The sequence below is a fragment of the Meriones unguiculatus genome, chromosome 20 (genome assembly GCF_030254825.1).
Source record: "Meriones unguiculatus strain TT.TT164.6M chromosome 20, Bangor_MerUng_6.1, whole genome shotgun sequence".
Lineage (NCBI taxonomy): Eukaryota > Metazoa > Chordata > Mammalia > Rodentia > Muridae > Meriones > Meriones unguiculatus.
The window spans coordinates 56,416,386-56,440,497 of record NC_083367.1 but is presented as its reverse complement, the minus strand read 5'-3'; the positions used below and the strand labels follow the sequence as shown (position 1 = coordinate 56,440,497).

General features: G+C 46.0%; 1 long non-coding RNA gene and 1 pseudogene across 1 annotated transcript; one reads left to right on the top strand and one right to left on the bottom strand.

Annotated features, from left to right (window-relative positions):
- Nucleotides 1-15,733: 15,733 nt before the first annotated feature.
- LOC132649558 (uncharacterized) lies at nucleotides 15,734-18,629 on the top strand. The gene is made up of 4 exons (XR_009588060.1): nucleotides 15,734-15,834; nucleotides 16,059-16,127; nucleotides 16,927-17,058; nucleotides 18,352-18,629. It is a non-coding gene; the product is annotated as an uncharacterized LOC132649558 (long non-coding RNA).
- On the bottom strand, nucleotides 16,319-16,671 carry LOC110561120 (small ribosomal subunit protein eS26-like; annotated as a pseudogene).
- Nucleotides 18,630-24,112: the final 5,483 nt, after the last annotated feature.

Below are 24,112 nucleotides of genomic sequence, written 5' to 3'. Positions count from 1 at the left end.
AAAAAAAAAAAATCAGGACAATCCCAGTGCTGCGAGATGGAGACAGGATGACCCCTGGGCCTCAGTGACCAGCAGCTTAGGCCACTCCTTGAGTGCTTGTTCCCAGTAAAAGACCCTGTCCTAGAAACAAGCTGGGGGGCTCCTGAGGAATGATCTCTTCACTCCACACAAAGTGCACACACGGGCATGCCCACTCTCCACCCCCCACACACACGCACACTGGCACACAGACACACAGCCACACACTCATGAGCACACATACAAAAACAGGTAAACAAACAACAGCAGAAAACCTCACATGGGGTGACAGTCACCCAGCAGTACTACCCTCTCCAAGCCTCCTGGTGAGATCCAGGCAGCCTTAGGACACCGAGGCCTCACTCTGGACCTTACCAGCACATATCCTGTTCACTCCGAGCTCTCAGCAGAGGGCTGTCCCCATTATGGTGATGGCTGTTACTTCTGAGCCTTCTAGAAGTGTGTGAAGAGACCGGGAGTCACCCTGTGTGGAGGTGGCCTAGACTACATCTCAGGAGCCGCAGACCAAGTTAAGGCCGGGTCCTAGTCCCACAATGGGCCATTGTGAGTGGCTGCTGTTACTGGCCAGGGACAGGTAGTTCCTGCAAGCTCTCTGATTCTCAGCAACCTCATCTGAAATGTGACCCCGTCCACCCCCACAGACACAGGCCTGCTGCCTTTCAGGATTAGCGTCAGCGGCTACTCACTGTCCTCAATGCCATGGTTCCATCCCCGGAACTGTGAGCAGCAAACGGACACAAAGCTCACCTCAGGCTGCTGGAAGGCAACTCTCCTTCCCTAAGGCTTGACCTGCATGTTTACCAGTCACAAGTAAAAAGACCTATCGTGGCCCCTGTGACCCGGTGACATGTGTCCTAGCATAAAAACATCAAAGCTTGTGTATACCGCTCACACACCCCTCGGCTTGCACACTGGCCTGCACTGCTCCTGCTACCCATCTAGATCAGGAACTTAGGCTGAACACTGCCTTAGGCTTCTTTCAGGGCAGGGTTTAGAACCCAGACGTGTGTGAGCATACACGTCTGGTGAGGAGCTTGCTGAGTCACACAAGGTGGCCAGCATGAGATTCCTGGGACAGGCTCCCGAAGCCCAGCCTAAGTACGACAGCCTAGGGTGTGGCATACACCCCGTGGTTGAAAACTATCACAGTTACAGCCATTCAGGGGAAAGGAAGGCCCAGAGCAAAGCAAAACAAACAAACAAAACAACCAAACAAACATGAAGCAAACCGGGGAGGGCTGAGCCTGTGATGGACAGCTCTGTAGGAGGGGATGGTAGGTGCAGATTGCTTATTTGATCTCAGGATGCACCTGAATGCCTCCTGCTCACCCACACCTATGGAGCAAAATTCTAGTCTTCAGACCCGAGACTTGCTGAAAAGGAGAGTAAACAGGCGAGGCTTCCCCTCAGCTGGCTGTCCATAGAAGTAAAACCTGCACTTCTCAGCTCACTGCCCGACTCACCCCACGGCTCTGGCCCTTGTGCCCACACTGGGCAGGGATCTGCATCACAGCTGCGATTTGTTCAGCCTGTACCAGGAGCAGGTGAGATGGGAGAAAGAACTCCCCTTCTTCACCATTAGCACCTGCAGCACAAAAAAAAAAAAAAAAAACAAACCCAGAAGGAGTCCTCATCGGGAGTGAGCGCTAGACAAGGTTGCAGTTACTGTGGTGACATTTAGCCGGCTGTCAGCAACACGTCAGGAGAAACCTCCATGTGGACCATCTCCTCATTTCCCTATGAAGGGATGTGGGAGCTGTGGACAGAGCACCAGGCCAGGCGTTTCCATGGCAGCGTGAGGCCTGGAGGGAACTGACAAAGACAGCATTGATGAGGCAGCTCTGGGAGGGAAGGCCAGGAAGCCCCTTCTAAAGGCAGCCAAACCCCAAGTTACAGCTTTGCTCTGATCCCGGGCAGCCCCAGGCCTGAGAGCATGGCTCTAAATGCTGAGGCCACCAAGGCACCAGGGCCCTATGCCATCCGCTGGCACCAAGGCCCTGTGCCATCCACTGGCCAGGTCTTTTGTTTGTATCACCTGCTCCTCTCAGCTGGCAGGGCACAGAGGCCTCTTTAGCTCTGCATAGAGAGTGTGGCTTAGAGAAGAGGGCAGATTACAGAGCCAAGAAGCTCATGCATGACCCCTATACAGTCTGTCCTCACTCCCAGAGAGGCTCTGAGATGAAAACAAACTTTGGTACACAGCAACAGGACAGAGTTGAACAACTCACAGCGTCCTCAGGGTCCAGACCCTTGCCAGCTACGGGGATAAACAGGGCTCCACAGTCCTGGGATCCAACAGGCTTGGGGTTCCCATAGCCCTGGGGTCCTTTGTCTTTGGGTTCCTACAGCCCTGGGTTTTTATAATCCTGGAGTTCCGTAGTGCTGGAGTCCTGAACCTCTGGGGTCCAATAGCCCTTGGGATCTTCAGTGTCTATTTTTTACTCAAATACAGCCTTGCCTCTGAGTGGCCTCGATCTGTTCCCAAAAGCAGCCTGTTCCCAGTGCCTTGCCATAAGCAGTTTCTGTGAATTTAAGTCACTAGTATCACGTACTAGTCCTGTGTGCCAACAACTGGGCTCACTCTTCTAGAGCATGAGCTGCCCTTCTGGAATGCCATCACAGAACTGAGGTTTATGACCCTCTCCACCCAGGGCTCCGGATCCATGGCTGGCAGGGCCAGTTTTTCTGTCAGGTTCAAATGATCTGTGTCCATCTGTTCTCTTGCCCATTAAGGAATTAATTTTTTACCCTCTAAAAATTAGACAATGGGAACAAAGGAGGCAAGCTCCCTGAATTTAGAGGGTCCCAGACTACCCAGCTACATGGGTCCTCAGAAGTAGGCCTCATGTCCCATAGCAACCTGGTGAGCTAGGCAGAGTTTAGAGGTTGTGATATGTCTGTAAGATGTAAAATTCACGGTTCTCACCGGCTTTCTGGCCTCTAGACATCCCAAAAGCCATCTTGAGATATCTGGAGTGACCAAGTCATCTTCTAGATGCTGCAAAGCATGCTCAAAGTTGGTTTACTCTGGCCTCTGAAATGCAAGGCAGGAAGAACCTTCCTCTGGCCAAGCAGACCTGAGGAAGCATTGCTGGCTGGGTTATATCTAAAGTCAAGCCTTTATCCCTTGCAAGGTGGTCATGCCTCACCTCCGTCCATTGCTTTTCTTTTCTTTAGTCAAATAAAGCAAATACCTGTGATCCCCTCTCTTCTCCTTCACAGCCCAGGCTTATGGGAACCTCCTTCCTGGCCACTTCTAGGTAAGATGACATTTAATGGTCAAGACCAACTCTGAATGGCACCCTTCCTTTCTTTATTTTATTTTATGTGCATTGATGTTTTTCCTGCACGTATGTCTGGATGATATTTTTAGATCCCCTGGAACTTGAGTTACAGATAGTTGCGAGCCTCCATGTGGGTGCTGAGAATCGAATCCAAGTCCTCTGGAAGAGCAGCCAGTGCTTTTAATGGCTGAGCCATCTTGCCAACCCCCAATGGCACTTTTTCAAAAGAAAAAAAGGTTTTTTTGGTTTTGGGTTTTTACCAATAGACACTTCATGAGTGACCTTGAGCATCTATATCGCCTTGTCATGAGAGGGGGTGTATGTCAAGCTTCTGTCCACATGAATTCTGAGGGCAAAAGAGCAGCTTCTCAGGTCGGCCTAGATCAGAAATCCACTGTGCTCAATGTCACAGAAGCTATGCTGAATTCTGCTAATCTGTCAGTGGGACAATACAAACCCAGAGAGAGCCAAGCCACAGTCTATCGATAGGACAGCTTCTAGCCTTCTACCTGAGCAGAGAACCAAGAAACCATTAATGCTACTTGGCAGAAATAGAACGTGAGAGTGTCTGGTAGCTCTGGCTCAGCTGGGCTGGCAAAGGTCCTAGGTGTGTGAAGAGATTAGACTTGGGGCAGGCACCCCGTGTGTTCCAAAAGGACCGGCCTGTTATGTGGATCTAGTGACCCTCTATATGCTTCCTAGGGTCCTTGTAGCCCCATCTTCTCATGGTCCCTAAAAAGCTCTATATCACAACACAAACTGAGTTCTGTGGGTGGAGTGTGGACTGTGGGTGGACAGAGGTCTCCTACAGAGTCTGGAAAAAAGGCCCTCCTTTGGAGTAGCATGCTGAAGTGCATTGAGTTTTATTTATGTTGTGGCATTGAAAACAGATGAGGCATCAATTGATCTATTGAGGGTTCCTCTGGGGGTTACAGACAAAGTAATCTGAAAAATCTTTTTTTCAGTGCTTTTTAATTAAAGCTCCAGATGGTGGTAAAAGACGTGTTAAAGGGATTCTGTATAAATCAAAAGAATTAACAACAAAACACAAAACAACAACAACAACAACAACAAAAGAAATGCAAGGACAAATGTGTGTCACGACTCATTTATCCAGCTGGCTCTAATGCAAAGAACATGGGCTGGTGCAGCCAGGGGCCCAGTCGCATGCCCTGTGTCTGGCTCTGTCTTGCCATGATGTGAGCAGCTGAGGTTCATGAGCTTTCTGACTTCTTTAGAAAGCAGGACCGACCTCTTCTACAAGGCTGTTAGCATGTTCAAAAAAGAAATGTCTATCTTAAAAGAAAACTTTTTAGACACTACCAGGCTGGAAAATATGTAAGACTGTGGCACAGAATATGTGTTCAATAAATGTTACTAATTTCTTAATGCCTTTGCAAGCGCATATTCAACAGAATTAAATGGAATAAAGTGCCTTCAAAGAACTGAACAGGTGAAAGGTTTATGCCTGGAAAACTATATATATAAAAAAAAAATGTTCCTTAAAGAAACCAAAGAAGATGCAAATGGTGTCAGAGCTCTCTACTGCCTGAAGCCATCTTGGGTTCCTTATCAAAACCCAGCAGCATTTGTTTTGCTTTTAAATCTATAGTAATCAGAATCAGAAATGCAGCTCTATAGAATGGAACAAAGTCAGAGATAAACCTTGCTTATGTGACCAAATGGTTTTTAACAGGGCACAAGACTGTTCATTGGAGGAATGGCCTCTCCAACACATGAGGACAGGAAAGCGCGATGTGCCTGTGCAAAAAGAAAGTGTGGGCACACTACAGCAATACATATAAGTAAGTCAAACTGATCGTACACTTACAGAAACAACCCAAAATTCTTACGGTACAAGGGCTAAATCTAGCATAAGAAAATAATTTTTAAAACTCTCTTAGAAGGGAGAATAGTGGAAACTTGATAGCATTAGATTAGTGAAATTGTTCTCCATATGACACCAAAGCACAGAGAAAGATGAAAATGGATGAAGGGAACAACGGAGAGGTAAAAGCTCTATGCATCAAAGTCAAGATCAAGAAAGTATGAGAACGTGTTTGAAAACCATGTATCTGACCAGGAGCCAATATCCAGAATATGTTTAAAAAACAACAACAGCAACAAAAAACCCCACAAAACCAAAACAAAACAAAAACCTTACAACTTGACAAGCAAAAGTAGATAACTCATTCAGTAACCCAGCCTACCCTGAAACTTGTAGCAATTCTTTCTCAGCACCCCCCCCCCCCCCCCCGCAAACTGCTGTGATCAGTGAGAGCCACCCGCCATTCCTGAGTCAAGGCTAGCCCTCTAACCGTAAGAGAAACCTCGCTGAGTGCCAGTGATAGGCCTGTGTTTGTAGCATGAGAAGCCACCGCTCCTCTCAAGGACTCAGCATTCGGAAGGTGAACAGACGGGTGTGAATGCAGAAACGGAAGGGCAGGGTACCCCTCTGACGCCAGTGTCTGCAGACACTGTGGACTGTGAGCATGTTACCTGGCGGCACATTACTCTCCCCTGTCTGCTCTTTCAGCTTCGACAGGTAAACAGCCCTCTTTTTTTTTCTTTTTTTTTAATTTTTCATCAATTACACTTTATTCATTCTGCATCCCCCCATAAGCCCCTCCCTCCTCCCCTCCCAATTCCACCCTCCCTCCTCCCTCTGCATGCATGCCACTCCCCAAGTCCACTGATAGGGGAGGTTCTCCTCTCCTTTCTGATCTTAGTCTGTCAGTTCACATCAAAAGTGGCTGTATTGTCCTCTACTATGGCCTGGTAAGGCTGCTCCCCCCCAGGGGGAGGTGATCAAAGAGCAGGCCAATCAGATTATGTCAGAGGCAGTCCCTCTTCACATTACTATGTAACCCAATTGGACTCTGAACTGCCCTGGGCTACATCTGTGCAGGGGTTCTGGGTTATCTCCATGAATAGTCCCTGGTTGGAGTATGAGTCTCTGGGAAGTTCCCTATGTTCAAATTTTCTGGTTCTGTTGCTCTCCTTGTGGAGACCCTGTCCTCTCTAGCTCTTACTATTTCCCAGTTCTTACATAAAATTTCCTTCACTCTGCCCAACAGTTGCCCATCAGGCTCAGCATCTGCATTGATAGTCTGCAGGGCAGAGGCTTTCAGAGGCCCTCTGTGGTAGGTTCCTAGGTTGTTTCCTGTTTTCTTCTTCTTCTGATGTCCCTCCTCTTTGCCTTTCCGGATGGGGATTGGGCATTTTAGTTAGGGTCCTCTCTCTTGCTTAGTTTCTTTAGATGCACAGGTTTTAGTGGGTTTGTCCTATGTTGTATGTCTATATGAGTGAGTATATACCATGTGTGTCTTTTTGCTTCTGGGACAACTCACTCAGGATGATCCTTTCCAGATCCCACCATTTACCTGCAAATTTCATGATTTCCTTATTTTCCATTGCTAAGTAATATTCTATTGTGTAGATGTACCACAATTTCTGCATCCATTCTTCAGTTGAGGGGCATCTGGGCTGTTTCCAGCTTCTGGCTATTACAAATAAAGCTGCTACAAACATGGTTGAGCAAATGTCCTTTTTGTGTACTTGAGCCTCTTTTGGATATATGCCCAGGAGTGGTATGGCTGGATCTTGAGGAAGCGCTATTCCTAGTTTTCTGAGAAAGCGCCAGATTGATTTCCAGAGTGGTTGTACAAGTTTACATTCCCACCAGCAGTGGAGAAGGGTTCCCCTTTCTCCACAACCTCTCCAGCATGTGTTTTCACTTGAGTTTTTGATCTTGGCCATTCTCATGGGTGTAAGGTGAAATCTCAGGGTTGTTTTGATTTGCATTTCCCTAATGGCTAGTGAGGTTGAGCATTTCTTTAAGTTCTTCTCTGCCATTCGATATTCCTCTACAGAGAATTCTCTGTTTAGCTCTGTTTAAACAGCCCTCTTGAAGTGACCCCTCCCATTGCTACCTGGGTAATGGCCTCTGGATCCAGCACAGCCATGTAGGAACCAGGCCTCTTAAAGATTCGTGTCTTTCTCCTTGCGCTCCAGGTTTACTGTGCTATAGTTGCTGCATAGACCCAGACTCCTAAACTTTCACATTTCCTCAGACTCGAAGGAAGTTTAGGAACTTCATCCCTGCTTTATGGACCAAGGATACTTCTCAAAGCGAGGGAAGACTATAACTGGACAGAGAAAGTGACCTCTGCTCTATGTCTAGGTAGGTGGATGCAGGAACCTACAGACTGGAGTTCTCCACAAGCATGTCAAACGAGAGCAGGCATTGATCCGTACTCCACAGACTCTGCTCCTTCCTTACAGCATCATGAGAATCCCTTGGCCAAAGCCTGACTTCTTATGACCCCTGTAGGAAGAAGCCCTAGGATAAGTCTTCCTTCCTTCCTTCCTTCCTTCCTTCCTTCCTTCCTTCCTTCCTCTTTCCTTCCTTCTTCCTTCCTTTTCCCTTCCTCCATCCTTCCCTCCCTCCCTCTCTCTTCCTTTCTAGCATTTTGAGACAGGGTCTCACTACGTAACCCTGGCTGTCCTGGAATTCAGTATGCAGACCAGGTTCGCTTCAAATTTACAGAGCTCCCCCTGCCTCTGCCGCCTGAGTGCTGAAATTAAAGGTGTGCACCACCACAGCCAGCCTGAGAGTCACTTTTTTCATGTAGCATCTCTGTCACTCTACCTGAACAGCCCTTGAGTCGCAACGCAGAATTGACCACTTGCCTGTCTGAAAGTGGGGCATAGTCGAAGGCAGGCACTCAGGAAACACTCTGTGACACGTAAGACAGGTGGGAAAATGAGCAGTGCTCAAATACGGGGATCTTCCTCGGAGACTACGTTCCAATACAGGCAAACTGAAGAGAAACTGTCTTGCCTCTGTCAAAGACTTGATGAATCAAATACCTTTTTAGAGATTATTTCTTTCACCAGATTTTGCTGCTGAGTTGGGGCAAGAAAAGCATTGAGTGAGGTGGAGTATTTTCTTGCCTGGGCCAAGAAAGATACAGAACAGGGTGTCACAGCTGCAGGGCCTTGAGTGCCATGAGCACAGATAAGGCTGGAACCATGGCCTTGAAGAGACATAGAGGGATTTGGGTGGCAGGTGGCACTTAGCATCCTGGGAAGAACAGCTGTGTCTGGCATGGACCCCTAGGAGTGAGCTGAGGTGCTCTCAGCTTGCCTCCCGCGTGGATGAACCCTTCTATCCACAGACCTCACCAGCTGTGCAGCCTCGGCAGAGTCTGTTGATGACAGACAGACTCAGGCATTGGGACTTCTCAGAGTGTTTCACTGGAAACCCAAACTGAACTTTGGAAAAAGAGAGTAAGACCAAGAGAAGCCCCAGAAACTCACTGATTGGTGAAAGCTGCTGCTTGGAGCAGCCAGGGTAGGCCGAGCAGGCTGAGCTGGCTGCCAGGCCTCTCTGTGACTCACAGTGCGGAGCCAGATCTCATTGACACTGGAGGAGATGGGGAGCGCCCCTGTATCACCTCTGGCGCCTGCTGCTTTGATGGTTGTGTTCTACGTTACATTTTAAGTATTTTCTAAGAACTTTACTGTATATTTTTAAAATTATTTTTAAATGTGTTTAAAGAAGTAATAAGCATAGCCCTTTGTTTGTTTGTTTGTTTGTTTACTACACTTATGGGTGTGTGCGCCCATGTCTGTGCTTCGTACACTGTGGGAGTTGGTTCTCTTCTACTCTGGATTCTGAGAATCAAACTCGGGTTATCAGGCTGGAAGGTACCTTTATCTGCTGAGCCATTTCATCTGCCCACATAGCCCCCTCCGCCCCTGTGTGTGTGTGTGTGTGTGTGTGTGTGTGTGTGTGTGTGTGTTAAGAACTTTTCAGGCATCCAGCCATCATCCTCTACGTGCCCACCTGAAAGTCTTCAATTTCCTTGAAAGGTAAAGCCACACATTTTTCTAGAGTTGTTTTAGTTCATTTGTTTTCCTCTAGTTTTTGTGTTCTACCAACAGCCTCTGAAGAGGCCAAGAGGGCCTGTATGTTTATAGACCTCTACGTTCCTGAAGAACGACGTAGAAGGGGGTGGTTTTGTGTCCTTATGTTAAAGGGTATTTGGAATCGCTGCATTTGGTAGCAGTAGCATGAGCACCCTTGCTCCACTGGCTGCCCCTGTAGTGTAGTGCTGACTAAAGCCAGGGATGCTGCAAGTATCTAAGGTCCAGGGCAGGCACCACCATCAGCCCAGTGCTCAGAGAGAAGCCAAGAGCTGATAGAGAAGCCTTCAGTGTGTCGCTGTGACCAGGTGGCCACAGAAACCTCTGTGAGCCGGGAGATGAGCCAGCTTTGTCCTAAGGAGTTCCCAGCATAAGCAGAGGCTGTACTTTTGCCAAAAAAGTGGGGGTGGGGGTGTGTGTCTCATTGTAACACCAAGCATCTTAGCCTCTCTCAACAAGAGTGTACATCAAAACAGCACTGAAACTCCGCAGAAGACTGGCTACTGACGCCAGCCCACAGCAAAGCTAAGATTGCAGTGTGGTGGCGGGGAGGCAGCCCCAGAGAGCCCCGCAGACAAGGCCATGGGTGGGGGCTGCCAGCAAGGAACGCCATGTTTGGGGCCCTCTGCTTCGATTTTTTTTTTTAAATGAAATTCAGAGTATGCTGAGCAGATGGTCACAGCAGACTGCTGTGCCAGGTGTGTTAATGAGTCGAGCCAGCGGCATTCCCAGAGTTACCAAGGATACTCAGTTACACCAGGGCAGGGGCCTCAGGTGAAAACCTGGAAGCGCCCGCCTTGCATTTGCATGACAAAAGACCAACACCTGGGACTGTGCCAGGCTCCACCTCCCTCTGCTGGACACACGATGCCCTTGTTTATTTTGTTTTGTTTTGTTTTGTTTTGTTTTCTTTTTGTTCCTCTCACAGAGCATCTTGGAGACCCGCTCTCTGCCCTGTAACTAAGCAGCAGGAGTTTATACTCTAAATAGACGCTGTTTGTAATTTTTCACCCCAGTTACCCTAGAAATCTCTCAAATGACTTCTTTATGTAAGCAGCCGGTTAACTCCATCAGCACCACCCACTGGCCCCGTCCTGGGGGATAATGAGCCGGGATCGGCCGCTTTCCTGGTTGCTGTTTATTAAGCCCCACTGCACAGCAGCACCTTTCTCCCTTTTATCTTCTAATGTGTCCCTGTCCTGGGCATACTGTGATATGAAAACGCTACCACAGACCCACAGGGAGACTCTGGTGAAGACAGTGGGGAGAGCTACCAGGAGAATAAAAAATGAGATAGCCATGTTTGCAACCTGTCAGGGCCTTGGTCCCAGAAATGCTGTTTGTGTTTATAGGGTATGAGAGAGCTCATCCAGGACTTCCGGTCCCTTGCAAGTCTGGCGCACGCGCGCGCGCGCGCGCGCGCGCACACACACACACACACACACACACACACACACACACACGCCATTGCAGCTCAGCACACTTAGAAATACGCATCCCCTGGCCAGTTGTGGTGACGCATGTCTTTAATCCCAGCACTTGGAAGGCAGAGGCAGGCAGATCTCTGTGAGTTCAAGGCCAGCCTGGTCTACAAAGCAAGAGCTCTGTTACACAGAAAAACCCTGTCTCAAACAAACAAACAAAATAAAACAAAACAAAAAAACCCAACAACAAAAAAAGAAAAACCAACCAAACAAACAAACAAACAAAACCTAAAAAAGAAAAAAAGAGAAGGAAGAAATATGTGTCCCCAAGTGCATTTCCCTTGTGTCTGCCAACTTGTTCACTGAGGCTCAGGCTGGAGATGGTGTGGGGAGGGAAAACCCTTGCAGTAAGCCCAGTGTCTGGACCCTTTAAGTGTATTTCCCTAGTAACTGCTTAGTCAAAACCAACCCTGTGTTTCAGTCATGAAATGTAGCTGGAGTCTGTGAGACGTTCAGTTGGAAAAACACAGCTGATTACAGTTTTTCTACGGCCTAGAATTCTGGGTCAGGGAGCTGCTGCCCCACCCCCACCATCGTGGACTGAAATTCCTGAGAGAGCCATTCCTTTGTTTAGGATTCTTCGGGCTAACAAGAACTTCCTAAGTGGGTAGAGTTGGAATGCTGCAGATCCAGAGCCAGAATTATCTTGGGTTATCTGTAGCCCCTGTAATAGCCATTTTCCTACCTGTATCTGACCTAACACTCCTTAGGGCACAGAAAGAAAAAAATCTTGGAGTGTGTTAACCTAGGAAACCATTAGCTTCCACCAACACAAAGCTCAGGGTGCAACCGGATAACATCTGAAACTTTAACAGAGATCTCCCAGTATCCTAATGTATTAGGAGGTGAATAAATATATAACTTTCTGTTCTGTGAGCAACATTAGCATGTGTGATTTCTTCCACCATTGAACATGCCATTGGGGCAACCCAACTTAGTCATTCCTATTTGTCTCGGAAGAAACTGTTTCTTATCCCCTTTGCCAGTGTTTTGAGTGTTTTGCATCAATAACCCCTACCCCGTGTCAAGGTGTGGTCTCTATCCAGGGACTTTTCCTCGAGGAGATTTAAAGAAACATCTATTCACTAGGTGGGTCCACCAGTTTGTGGACTGCTGCGTTTACTGGGGTTAGTTGAGGAATGAAGATGACTCAAAGGCAATTGCCCTTTGGGGAAGTCCTCTGGGCTACTTACAGAAAACATCACTAAGTCCTATCCAGTTAGTTGTTTGCTGATTACACTGGGGAAAGAGGGGCCTGTGAGGATCTGGTGAGCCCCTAGGGAGATCTCCCTCCTGCTACAAGGGAACCTTGGTAGGCTAGATCTCATAGCCTATTATTATCCCATGGACTACGGTCATTTCAGCTAATCTGAGATGGTAAAGGTCATGTCCAGTCCTAAGCAAGCAGCTACCACAAATCCACAAAGGGAAAAGCTTAGCTCAAACAACCATTTCCACATTCCTTTATCGCTTGGCTTATTGGTTTCACCCCCAAGGGGGAGTTGTGAGTTTACTATGTCAAAAACATAGACAGGCATGCTGTGTCTTTCCACAATATCAGAATATTGAATAACAATATAAATGCATAAGCCAGGTAGGTCAGTTTTACTGGTTGTGGTTTGCCAAGCAATCATGATTTCTTTTCATAGTTGATTGCTGGTAAACAAGATTCTTTTATTCCAATTGTAGTTACCAATAGCAACTGTCAGATCATACATTACACTTCACAGAATAATCTACAAATATGCAAGTTATAAAAATGGCCAAGAAAGGGTTAACGGGGCAATAGAATTCAGAGAGGAAAAAAGCTGATAAAGGTGCAAAAGAAAAAAAAAATCTGTATAGGGCCAGATGAGACATTTTAGGAAGGGACTCTATTTAGGAAGCAGAGAGGGAGATAAATACAAAAGAGAGATGAAGGAGGATGAAATAAATAAAGGGATGTCAGGGAAAGTCATAAGGAATTATACTCTTAGCTATCTACCAAGAATGCCTATCACACAAATAAGTCAATGTATAAATAAATGTGTTTACAGGAAATGAAAATTTCCCATCTGTGTTGACATGCTGACATCCCTCCAAGAGCCGAAGACTAACAAAAACCCCAACACAAGGCATGAGAAGTCCTCTTTTGAGTTGTTGGCCAAGGTTTTCCAGGAGACCCCAAAAACATCACAGGCTATTACCAATGCCCTTGTTTTCCCCTGGAGATGGAAGGTAAAGTTCCTGTTGCTAGAGACACAACACATTTCAGACACAGAACCCAAAGACCCCTGAGATGGAACTTCCCTGAAAGCCTTCTCTCTGATGACTAGCTCTCATAGTACCAAAAGGCACCATGCAAACTTCCAATTAAGAGAGGTGACCAACAGTCCTACCCAGCCTAAAGGTCTATGAACTGCAGCAATGACCAGCATGGCACAATAACCCTAAGGGTTATGCATTAGTGGCATGCATACCTTGGCAGTAACCAATAGCTCTCTAATTGGACTTAAAAACAGAGAAAAATCAAGCTTGTTCATGGAACCTAGCCAACACTACAGAGGGCTCACTACAGAGGGCTAATGAAATAATGGCTCATAGGGGAAAAAAACTACACCCACTACATTACTAAACCATCATAATCCCTAACTACATTCTAAATATTTGTCTTTATAACCACAGGTAAGGATAGCACTCACTCTTTATCAAGTAAACTTCTCTTTGCAACAGATGGAGACTATTACATAAAACTGGAACCAATCAAAATGCAGAATTATGGAGCCCAGACCCAACAGATCAATACAATTTCTTCACCTAAGGCTCAGAGATCACTGCTGAAGAGAGGGTAAAAAGATTGTAAAAATCCAGAGGATCAGAGAGTTTGCTGTGAGATTGTACCTCCTAGGAATGTTAGAAGCTACATCCATAACATCTCATCAACCCAATTGCTTAAACATGAGCCAAACAAGGACAATAACAGTAGACACGCTAATGTGGAGGCCAGGTAGCCCAGAAGGCCTCATCTCTACACAAGAACTACAGGCAACTAAAGAAGGCTTAGAATGGAAGAAACAGTCTTACTCCCTGGGAATAGCACACCAACTGTTTATCTAATACCAAATGGTCATCCCCAAAATATATATAGGAATAACATTATGCACACTGAGCAGGTTAGATTAATATATTTAGGAATATATGTATATATATATATATATGTTTGCATGTGTGTATAATATGCATGTGCATGTACATTATATGTAACAGCACATATGTGTGTAATATGTAAATGTATATTATATTTACATATATGCATAGATATAATGCATATATGTATACATATACATACAGGTCCAGGAGGCAGGCTGCTCAGCAACACTTTGGAGTGGGCTGAGGGACATGGACAGAGGAGACTGCTGGACTCTGGGGACAGAAGCAGAAGTGACCTGGTGATGAGTGAGAATGGCTACCACATGCCACATCGCAGTCTTTAGTCTCCTTTTCTCAGTGTTCAGGTGAAGGTTTTCCTATCTGGTATGGCTGATGCATTCATGTGCCTGTATCTGACCATGATTTGATATATTTCAAGTGTCCTTTCTTATCAGTTTGTGCCTCCTGGCGTGCTGGCAGATGGTAACTGCTTGTGTAAACAAGATGTAAAGTCACTCTTTCTTGTCACATGTATCTCAGAATAGAATAACTCATGCCAAGTTATAAGATGGAGTCATTCTAGGCAGTGATGTCCAGCACAAAAGCTGTTATTCCACGTAGCACAGAGGAATGCAGAGGCCAGCTTTTCTCAATTAGAACTAAGACTTGTTGACTGCAATCTGCCTTAATGCTTTGAAATTCAGACCACACCAAAAAACAAAACAAAACAAAAAAAAAAACAAAAAACTTATTAAACTGGATCAATATAACACTTTCTTCTGAGTAGTGATTTTGGGGGAGCTTAAGTGGGTGCTCAGACACCTGGGTGATTAGATCTCAGAGCTCTTGGACTTTGGGTTGTAATAGAGGGTGTTGAGTTTATTGTTGGGCTATGACCCAATGGTCCTGGAGTTGCCTATCATGTGCAAAGCCCTAAGTTCAATTCTGTACACTCCCAAGAAGAATAAGGCACAAGGCTTTCTATTAATAGTTCAAAAAGTAATGTGTCCATTGAGCCTGGTGTGGTGGCATGTTTCTGTAATCTCGGAAGTTGAGAGGCTGAGGCAAAGAGAATCATAAATACAAGGCCAGTCCAGGCTATACAGTGAGGTCAAGACAAGACTGGGTGTCATAGTGAGAGCCTGTCTCAAAAACTAAATTACCTGTAAGCAAAAGTATTTGGGCATCTAATTTATTTTTTTGTTCTTATAATCCGTATTCTTTGCCCCTCATAGATATCTGAATACATTCTTCTAGAATGCCAACCCAGGAGAGTTAGAGCATTGTCAGTGTTGTGTTCCCATGTTCTTGGCTCCTGCCACAGTTTTTGGTGCCCAGAAATGATTCAGGAAATGCCATTGGATGAGCAAAATGTGCCTCAGACACAGCATACACCCATGTGCACACCACACGTATGCATCATGCCTGGGTGCGCATGTGCATAACACATAATGTAAGTAACCTGTTCTATCGTGTGTCTTGGTTGCTTATGTTGCCAGGGTTGTGTAAGGAGTTGAGGTAGTGAGTTTTCCAAGTTTGTGTTAGAAAGAAGCACTTTGGATACGGAGTTCATGTTTTCAGTGGAACCATGTCTGGCCGGAAGTCCAAGCCCTTACGTCTCAGACACCCAACCCCTCTCCTCCTGGCCAGGGACTCAGCACGGGTCTCAGCTGTGGTCTCTGCTCCTGAGGTTCTGCAAATGCCCAGAGCTCATCAGAGTACTTTCCAGCCACAGTGCTGGGCAAGCCCCCACGGCAGAGCTGGCCTCTCTCAGAAACTCTGACCTTTGTGATTTAAAGGTGAAGACAAAGGTCATATTTTTACCTTTGGCCAGACTGAAGTGAGAGTCTGGGCTCCAGGCCAGCATGGTGCACAGTGCAGTGTCAAGTGGAGCTAAGACTCTGAGGAGAGTATACAACAGGCACCTCGAGGTTGTGGAAGGAGGGCATCCCCTCGTCATGCGAAAGGTCAGTTCCTCCGGGTCTCTCCTGACCCCCTGCAATTTCAGACACCCTTGTTGTGGGCTTTAGAACCTGAGCCTTCACTACCAGTATCTCAATATTAGCTCAAAACTGTGAGCTGATCACCCTTCCAGTTCCACTAAGTAAGAAATCAAGGAGGGAGGGAAGAATAAAAGGGAGAGAGGGAGCCGAAGACAACACCCATCTCATGGCTCATCTTTATATACCAGGCCCTGCAGATGCCGCTGTGGGAAGCAGCTCCCGCCTGGTCAAAGAAGGGACAGCTGTGAACTCCTCCTGTAAGTTATTTGGTCACATCAGTGAAGAAGCATGGCAGGCTAAGGGGTGTAGGGCCTTGAAGATGGCTCTAGAAATGCCTCAGGCTGACCCATCGCTTATCAAACCAAACAAATTCTTTTTTTTTTTAAGTATAACTTCCATTTTATTTGTCCAGACTATTTTTTCTCTGTCCCTCTGTCACCAACGCCTTTGTCTTTACATGGGCTTTGGTGGAGGTCGTGGCACAGCACCAGCAGGTCTAAATCGTGGTGGAGGTGTTCGGTCCTTCCGGGCCTCATGGGATCCATTCCTGACCACCTTGCTGTGAATGGCGCAGCTCACGCAGTAATGCAGCTTGACATAGAGTTTAGGAAGCACTTAAGCATCGAAGACACTTGCTCCGGATACGTCCCTCACAGCTGCGGTCTCTACAATGTTCCGAATGACGAACTTCTTAATAGCCTTATCCCTGGGTTCGCAGCGGGCACAGTTCATGCAGCGAACTAGCTGCACATGGCCATGGCCCTTTTTAGCTCGACCGTTGTATCTTCTTTTTTTGGTCATCTTGGAGTCAAGACCTGAGAGAGCACAAAGAAATTCTTAATCCACCCTGTGAACAGCCTTGACAAGGAGGACATCTGGCAAGGCTCACTAAAGGGGTCACCACATTCATCCCTGTGCTCTGGCTAGCTAGGGTTCTGAAGGGCATGAGAAAGCAGGCCAGGAAGTTCAAGGCCAGGGAGAGAGGTTGAAGGTAGCGGGGTGGGACACCCTGTCTGCACGGAGGCAGGGTCTGGAGGAAATTGCTCTCTTCCACAGCCCTGACTGCTGCTGGCAAGGAAGCAACATGGCAGCCGTGCCAGCTAAGAAGAAATAGAGGCCAAACAGCCTCTTCAAGGGAAAAGATGGCACCCGAAGAAAAGGTGCAGAACTGTGACTTGCACATTTCATGTAAGAACCAGCCTGGGGGGGTCTTTCTTGTAGGCTCAGGGTTGAACCAAGCATAAAAGGAAATTTGTCTCCAGGAAGATAGGCCAGAAAGCCCTGGTATGTGCCAGTCTCTGAGACACTCACAGCAGGTACGAGCTGGAGGAACACGGGGGTTCTTGCCTCACCTGCGTATTAAGGAATTTGTATATGATCTTCAGGATGGTAAAGCAAGGGCAGGTTATAATGGCTGCAGTGCAGAATGTAGACAGAGAATGAGTACAATGAAGGCCCAAAGGCTAGTGGTGGAGGTAGAGGGCAGCCGGAGGGGGAGGAAGACCGTGGCAAGGAGACATTTGTCTAATTTGATTTGATGATTTTACTATAAGGAGGAAGTATCTTCAGTAGATGAAGTAAGTGTGTCCTTAGTTCTTTCTCACACCTATGTGTGAGGGAAAAATATCCACTAAGACTAAAGCCGAGAGAGGCAGAGGTCTGTATATATGGTCAAAGACCCACCCCATGCCCCAAGCCAGCACTGTGGTCAGGATGAAGAGTTTAGGTGCTCACTGAGGTCTGCCTGCCATCACAGGTACTCACCTAGAATTCCATATCGCTAGGGACCAAACCAGAGATTTAACTCCTTAGGGCTCTTTCTCAAGTTCCTAAGTCCAAGGAGACATCTGATCCTTCTAAGACTTAGGATTTTCTTATTGGTCTAAAAGTTATCATTTTAAGTGGTTCAATATCAAGATCAAGTGGATCGCTGGCTATGATTAAAAGTAGCCTTAATCTCAACAATAGTCTAAAAGCAAAACTTTTGGAAAGGCTCAGGCATCAGTGAGTCAATAGAGATCTAGAAAACGTGGTCTCAGAAAAGATTTCATTAACTAACAAAACTCTCCATTTACCTTGGGATTTTTCTACTTATGTAAGTCAAGGGAAAGAACGTTATTCATTTATGTTGATGGACCTTTTTATTTGGATAGCATTGTTTGATGTTCTGGGAGCCAGTGCTGAATTTCTGGAGGTCACCCTTTATATAAATCTATATCCCACAGGAAAAGCAGTGGTCACTCAAGCTTCTAAGCTCCTGTAATGCAGACATGGTGTGAATGGCTTGTAGTCCTGACCAAGCATTCTAGTGGACATTAAGTGAAGGGAATAAATGCTTGTGCCCTGAATTGCATGGGTTACAGAGAAGGAGCTACCTAAGACTGCATTGCCTCTGTCAGGACAGGCTAGGTTATGCTTATTAAGATACGTTTCCGAGCTCTTCATGGATAAGAACCATAGATTTATTCTTTTACTTCTTAGGCTTAACCTGTGAGTCCACAGCAGTTCTCTGCAGGGACTTCTCACTGGGAGCACACTGTGAGGAAAAGAGGAAAATAGCGGAAAAGAGGAAAACAGCTAACATGAAGACCACAAGCTCCCATTAACACCTGCTTTCCTTTGTCAGCCATGTGGCCACAGCAGCAGCCAGTTTGTGACTCCACCCTTTTCTGTAGGAGAACCACCGAAGTTGGATGTGTAATGGTAAGGTTTTGCCCCAATGGCAGGCAGGAATAGCAATGATCCTTGTGTAATGTTGTTATTAAAAAGCATGAGGCTGGTTAACAGATATTCTCTGCGAGAAGTTTATTAGGAGGGTATGGAGGAAGGGGGAAGCAGGACATGAGAGAGAGAGAGAGAGAGAGAGAGAAAGAGTGTAAGAGAGAGACCACATGTCGTCGGGGTTGGCCCTTTAAGGGGCAAGGTAACCACGCCTTCCAGGTGTGGCCACCTGGCTGGCGACACATGATGACATCATATGTTGCTGGGTAACACAGGAGCAGGTTGTGTTCCAAAATACTAACACTGATAGTTTCAATATCTCAGGCCTCCCCTACAGCTTGGGCCTCATAAAAGCTTCATGCAATGGCTTCTCGGGCACTTTCCGCAGTGACTCTGACACTGCCACACATTGCCTGGCCTCAGCAACTCTCTGGAACTTTGGTATGCCAAACTTGATGACTCCCTCAGTCTTACATGTTTTCAAAACCAGTATCACATGGATGACACTACCCAGCTCTGCCATCAGGTTAAGCTAGCCCCTTGGATGAATGCCCATGGGCTGTTGTTTTCAAGCACTGAATACTTTCAGCAGCATCTTGCATGAAGACTCTCTCTTTTCAAATGAATTTACATTTTCACAAATGCACTTTTTGATCGGGTCTTTCCGTTGGGGAATCTTTCCCATTGACCCAGTGGAAAGTTCCAGATTTCTCTTTAATGGTACTCAACTCTTTAACAAACACGTCTGCATGTATAACTTCATTTTCTATAACTTTAAACTTGTTCTTTTCCCCCATCAGAGGCACATTTTAAAAATCTTTCTGACCCTGCTGTTTTGTCTCTCTTAACTGTTGCTCTATCTCTGTGTCCCTCTCCTTTCTGTCTCTCTGTGCCTCTGTCTCCTCTCTGTCTTTCTGTCTGCAGATCTTTTGTGTTTCTGTGCTCTCTGTGTCTCTTTCTCCTCTCTTTACCTCTCTTTCTCTCTCTCTCTCCTCTCATTTGTCATGAACGTTTCCTCCACCAAACAAATTAGTTCATTACTTATGAGCTAGGCCTTATTCACATTCTCAGGTATGAGAAAAGGCAGCCGGAGTCTTCTAGATTCAACTTGAATAACCAAAGAGTCTTTGTTCCCCTCTGAAATCTCTTGAACTATGCCTCTGCAACCGACATTTCTCTTAACAGACTGGTATTCCAAACTCCCACCAGAATGCTCTGTTAAGCTGTCTGTAGCATTCTAGGGCTTTTTCTAGCCAGAAGTCCCAAAGTCTTCTACAAACCTTCTACAAGTCCTCTAGCAAACCAGTTCCAAAGACTTAACAACAGTCATGACCCTACTTGTCATTACCAATTTTCTGAGTCAGTTACTTTGTTCATTGCTTTGGCAAAATGTATAACAAAAGCAACCTAAGGAGGACAGGTTTATTTTGGCATTTACTGTTTTAGAGCACAGCCCACCACGGCAGGTACCAGGAATGTGAGGTAGCTTGTCACAGCGCATCTGAAACCAGGAACCAGAGACTAGGAAGCAATGAGAGTTCAGTCTGCTTTCGCCTTTCCATACAATTCAGAACCCTAGTCCATGGAATTGTGCTACCCGTATTTAGGGTGGGGCTTCTCTTCTCAACGAACTCATTCTACAAACTTCCCCATAGACATTCCCAGGTACAACCACCAGAGTTCAATTCAAGCTATTTGAGCTTGGGACAGTTAGTTACTCGTGCTATGGATTCAGTTTTCTTATCTGTTATCTGGAGCAAATAACGCCTTTGTACAGAAAGCTTATTATGAGAAATACATAAAGTATTATATCAAACCAGCTGGGACTATGGGAGATTCAAAGTCACTATTAACCATAAAACAAATTCTTGTTTTGACAAATTTACGGATTAGGTGATGGACCTGGATGTAAATGCCTTTTCTTTGACAGGCATCGCTGGATGTCCAGCCTTGGATTTTAGTAGACAAATATCTAAGGAAGCACAGCTGAAGTTGTACTGCCATTGCCGCATACAGAATTTATTGCTGAATATGAAAGTTTGAAAGTAGCTTTGCCAGAAACAAGTGCCACTGACCTTTCAAATGACAACTAGTTCCCACTCCAGAATTTTGGGATTCTAGGAAATTCCCTCAGAGACCCAGAGTCCTATTTCCCATGGTGCCTCCAATTAGTCACTGTCGCTCTACACCATGTAAATGGCATTGTTCATCCAGGACGTTATAAGCTGTTTCGTTTCCTTTAACAAGTGATGGATTAGAAAGGAACAAGCAGGCATCTTTTTAACACCTTTTTAAGTGATTATGCTTTGGGGCACTGGTGTTTCGGCTGTGTGTATGTTTATGTGAAGGTGTCAGGACCCTGAGAACGGGAGTTACAGACAGTTATGAGCTACCAAGCAGGGGCTGAGAATCGAACCCAGGTCCTCTAGAAGAGCATCCAGAGCCAGCTCTTCAGCCCTGTATCTTTTTATCTTAAATGTCTTTTTTTCCCCCCAGTTTTTCAGATTTCTCTTTCTTCAGGGGTGACATTAAGCATAGGTGGCTCAAATATAACTGGTGACCTGAGATGCCAGAGAGAGAGAGCAGGCAATGACCCTGCAACTGTGTGTCGCTTCAGTACATGCCTTAATTCTGACTATCCTGAAAGCCCCGTGGAAAAGCAGGTAGGAACCCAGGGCAGAGGAGCATTTCTCTTTGCAAAGCAAATGGGTTAGAGAGCATCTCACAAGCCAGCTAGCAGAAAGTCCCAAGGCTCTGGGCTGCTTTACTTCTGCATCCTGAACAGATGAGGGGCTTTTGCCAAGGAAGTAGGTGAGCTCAGATCCTTCTCAAGGCAACCCTAGGTGGATGACATTGCAGCTTCCCCAGCCTGCCCACAGATAGTCTATGAAGAGTTTCCTCCAAGAAGGACAATGATGCGATAGTGAGAATCGTTTCTCTTGGACATAATAGGCAGCCAGAGTCACACAAGGCAGACATGTTAAGGGGAAGCCAGGCTCTTCTGAAATACCAGCCATCTATCTCCTCAGTCCTTTCTCCCATGGTTTCTAGCTCTCTAGGTTGGTTTTTTTTTTTTTAACCCTCCACTGTCACTTCACTCCTGTCCCTGTTTATGGCCCCACAGGCCTTGGGCCAAGGCTCACAGACCCTAATCCCCACTGCCTATATGGAGGCTCCAGCCAAAGGGCCTTATCGTCCCTGACACTAGCTCTAGCCAATCTTCCCCAGCCTTATGAAGCCTATTGGGAACAGATATCGCAATGGGACCAGAGCTTGAGCTGTACGAGGTGTCTGTAACCAGGAAGGGCTTCATGTGACAAAGGTCTAGGCCAGTATCCTTTGCTTTATAATGGTGTGATCCATCCACTGTGTGCTGTCAAAGCATCTCTTGTTATTACTCATTCTTTCTGCTGTTCACATTACACAGTGAACTCATCTTCTCCTTCTGGATATGGTGGTGGTATTCTCAATGTGCAGAAGAAGAGGTTAAGGTTCAGCCAGGTCAAACATGTTGGTCGAGGCCAGTTATTTCAGGTTCATTGACCCCAGTCTACTTGCTTTAAATTACAGTGTGATATTACCCTCCAAAAACTCCAGTCAGGAAGATTAATCATGATCTCAACTTCACCCTCTGTGCTAACAGCCCTGGCAACAGTGCTGTGATCATGTGTGCCCCATTTGTGGATGAGGAAAGCTAGACATGCCAGCCTCGAAGCGCACCACAAACGCGAGCTCAGGGCTTGGGCTCTGACTGGATCTCTCCTGATCTTCCCCCCATTCTCCTCCCCTCTTTTTTCTTTCTTTTTTTTTCTTCTTCATCTAGTTGTCAATGAAGGATATATTATTTAAAATCTGCTCTTTGTCTGTCTGTGGGGGAAATGACAACTTTCGGGAAGCCATCTATACAGTTATAGCTTTGCGACTGCGTAAAATGTTAGAGTATGTGGCGAATGTGTTGAATAAATATGTGAGCGTGTGGGTTCAAGTAAATGAAAAGGCGTGTATGTGTGAAAATGTGTTCAAATGATTATGAGTGTGGTGATTATGAACATGGGTGTGGAAAGGTTTGGATGTAAGTGTGTGTTTGAGATTGAGAGGAGTGAATGAGTAGGTAGATGCACAGAAACATGACTGTTAGTGTAAATGTATTGTGTTCATATGAGTACATGTATGTTTGTGTAAGCATCTGAGCATATGAGCATGTGTTTCCGCTGATAACTCTCCAGTGTATAAAAATGAGGCACTGGAGCAGAAGGGTTTTTTGCTTGTTTTTTTGTTTGCTTGTTTGTTTGTTTTTTCCCTTGGCTGTCTTGAAACTTACTCTGTACCAGGATAGCCTCGAACTCACAGAGCTCTGCCTGCTCTGCCTCCTGAGTGCTAGGATTAAAAGTGTGCACCGCCACGCCTGACTTAATTTTATTGCTTTTATGATGTTGTTTGATGATAACAGTGAGGACAATGGTCAAGCTCATAAACATATAAACATGCTATTTTGTTATTATTGTTGAAGTATGGAGAAAAGAATGTCGTCATGCCAGCGTATTTTGAGACAGGCTAAGCTTTATTGGGAGATGGAAATACTGAAAATATGAGAGGCCCTTCATAGTTATGGACTTTGGGAAAGAGTTTTCCATTGCTTTCTCTGGGATCCTGAATCAGAGAAAGTAACCAGTTCTGACCTGAAAAGGACAGAGCCGGGTAACCTCCCACCTCATCCTTCTTTGCCCCAAGGCACTGCCCCCATCCGTCAACAGAATACTGTGTGTCGGTGAGAAGTTCAGAGGATGGGTCTACAGTGACATTAAAGGGATTGAATGCTTGGGATAGATATATTATTGAGTGCGCAGGACAGTGATCTCACCCAGATGCTGCTGCTTCCATTCCAAGAAAGGTTTTTTTTTTTAACTTTTATTAATTATACTTTATTCACTTTGTATCCCCCCCATAAACCCCTCTCTCCTCCCCCTCCCAATCCCACCTTCCCTCCCCCTTCTTCACGCCTGCCCTTCCCCAAGTCCACTGATAGGGGAGGTTCCCCTCTCCTTCCTTTTGATCTTAGTCTATCAGATCTCTTCAGGAGTGGCTGCATTGTCCTCCTCTGTGGCCTGGTAAGGCTGCTCCCCCCTCAGGGGGAGGTGATCAAAGAGCAGGCCAAACAGTTCATGTCAGAGGCAGTCCCTCTTCCCATTACTATGGAAGCCACATGGAAACTGAACTGCCATGGGCTATAAGGTTCAGGCTCCTGACATCCCTCTGTGCTATGATGTGGGATCCAAGCTTTGTTCACAGCTTTTTCCAGGAAGTACATTCTGATATGGAATTCAAGCTAAATTCAATCCCTTCCTCCAATGCACTCTTACCTTGACTGTCAACCTTATGTGCTCTAGAATCACCTAAAAGACAAACCTCCGGGTGTATCTGTTCATCTGGAGTCCTAAGACCAATCAAACACTTTCTTCTGTTGCTTTGGTCATGCTATCTTATCAAAGCAACAGAAAAGAAGCTAATCTAGTCATAGTGC